We start from the raw sequence: 2,587 nt of genomic DNA on the forward strand, positions 1-2,587 counted from the left end.
AGCAAGAAACCAAAAATTATTTCAAAACAGAACTTTCTCTGCTCAAGAAACAGTAACCAAAGCAATCTGTGATGCTAAAGAGTGGGCGACAGCCCAAGTACCAGTCAAGATTTGTGAGCAGAGGAGGAAGATCCAACCCAACAGATCGACAACTGAGATTACCTGTAAATCAGATGCAGCGTGGAGGAAAGATCTACAGGCCGCGGGTCTTGCTTGGAGTTTCTACCGTAACCAAAAGGAGCGCTTTAGCTCCCACGATCAACCAGTAGCGTTTGTGAATTCGTCCCTCATGGCAGAAGGACTAGCACTGCGCGCAGCAATGGAACAAGCTGTTGCCCTTCAGATGAGACGGGTGGTCTTTGAATCTGACTCTCTGCAATTGGTGACGGCAATTGCAGATGGATCAAGCTTCTCTGATCTTCACGGCATCCTCTCTGATATCTATCTCCTTTCAATTTCCTTTGATTTTGTATCGTTTAGTTTTTGTCGCCGAGAGACACTCTGTTTTGAGGACCTTGCTGCAAAAAACTCTCTATCAAACTTTGTTCTGACCCAGACCATTGAACCGGTCTTGGTTTAGTTTTAATGAAAACTTTCGATGGTGCACAAAAAAAAAAATGAATGTAGTTGAGTTTTATTGAAGTATTTATTCTATATATAATTTAATAAAAATATTAGTAGAACCTATGGTTTGTAACAATATCTTTTACCCTTTTTATTTCTATATAAATGCGTAATATGTTCAAATATTGTTAACAAATCTGGTATGCTAAATATATTTTTTTGGTGAAAGTATGCTAAATATTTGATTAAACAAATCCCTAAAAGGCATAGAAAAATAAGATTTACTGGTGAAAAATAAAAGGAAATCTGTATAATTATTTTTTTTTAATAAATGTGATATAGTTTTGTGATAAAAAATTTGTGAACTGGGCAGGTATTCGTAAAAAATGTAACGTGTTATCTTATCTAATAAGTTGCTAGCAATACCTGCTAGATCATTAATTATTATGAATCCATTAAATAAAAGAAAACAACAGTGCACATAATATCGAGACAGTAAAAATCATTGGTACTTAAATTGATGGATCAATTTATTCTTAATAAAAATTGTAAGGATAGTTTAAATGTGAGAATCAAAGATTTATTTTACAATATTATTAAATAAATACAAAAGTACATTTAATAAATTTTGTAAGGATGGTTCAACTTCAAAATCACACATTAAAATCTAAGAAAATATGATGATATATATTGAAATCCAATTATCCGATGATAAGTTATACCATCGCGTATATGCTATGCAGCTTTATTCAGATCCGTCTTATTCATGATTAATTTTTCGTTGATGAAAAACTCTGAGGACAAAGAAAAAAGCTAAGACTCTTAGGTTTTTTTTTTTTACTTATCTAAATATTTCTTATGAGATAACCAAAAGTTATTAGAGTACTTAACGAAAACCTAAAAGAACCTTGGAAACGAGTGATGATACAACTGACAGAAAGACATGTGCAAATGAGTACACAATTTTTCTACTTGAGAACGACATAATAAATCTCATTTACAGATGACACCATTTTGTACTAATTTTACCGAATGTTTTCCTTTCAAACCGTATATAAGAACAAAATACCCATAAACTAATACCATTTCATTGATAGGAAAGGCACAAACATGAGCTTTTTATTCGCAATGACGATCGACCAAGACAAATAAATAACTCGATTCCAAAACAGTTTTTGAGATCTGCTTGATTGAAACCTCAAACACGACTATTCCTTTTCTAGCTATATGGAGAAGAAGATCCAGATTTTACCTCAATCAATCCAAAGATGCCAACCAAAATCAAAAGAATCTGTGGAACCTAGTCTTCAATCGCCTTCGAGTCCTTCGTCGTCTCGTTTATTTTCTTAACCAAAGTAAAATCATAATGGTTATACTTAATCGTAGAGTATATAAAACCACGCTTATAGTTTAATATATAGATGGCCACGATCATATGGTTTGTCTATTGTTAGTTTAATACAAAGATACCCTTAGTGAAGCCTCTAGGTTTAGTGTTAAAATGAGTGGCAATTTTAGTAATATACATTACATGAATAAAGGTTTATTTCTAAATGTACTTCTCTTTTACTTGACGTCTCAACACACTCGTTTCCAATGTTCAAAAAGTCAAAACCGTTAATGTTGTATTGTGTAATCCGCATTGTAGATACGAGACTGTGATAATGTTTTGACAGTCAGAATACTAGATATACAGAAAAAAAAATGATATTTTTGATCAATTTTTAAAAATGATTTGCTAAACACGTTTTTATCACACTACAAGAAAATATCAAGGATTCTGAGGGAAAAAATCGTCGGAATTTCGTCGGAATATCGTTATTCCGACGACATACCGACGAAACACGTCGTCGGAAATAATTCCTCGGAATTTATTTTTTCCTCGGAAATCCCTCGGAATTTTCCGTCGGAATTCCGAGGAAATAAATTTCCGAGGAAATTCCGAGGATCACTAGTTTGTCGGAAATGTCCTCGGAATATACCGAGGGAGAACTTCGTCGGTATAATTCCTCGGAAGTTCATC

The sequence above is a fragment of the Brassica oleracea genome, chromosome C3 (genome assembly GCF_000695525.1).
Source record: "Brassica oleracea var. oleracea cultivar TO1000 chromosome C3, BOL, whole genome shotgun sequence".
Lineage (NCBI taxonomy): Eukaryota > Viridiplantae > Streptophyta > Magnoliopsida > Brassicales > Brassicaceae > Brassica > Brassica oleracea.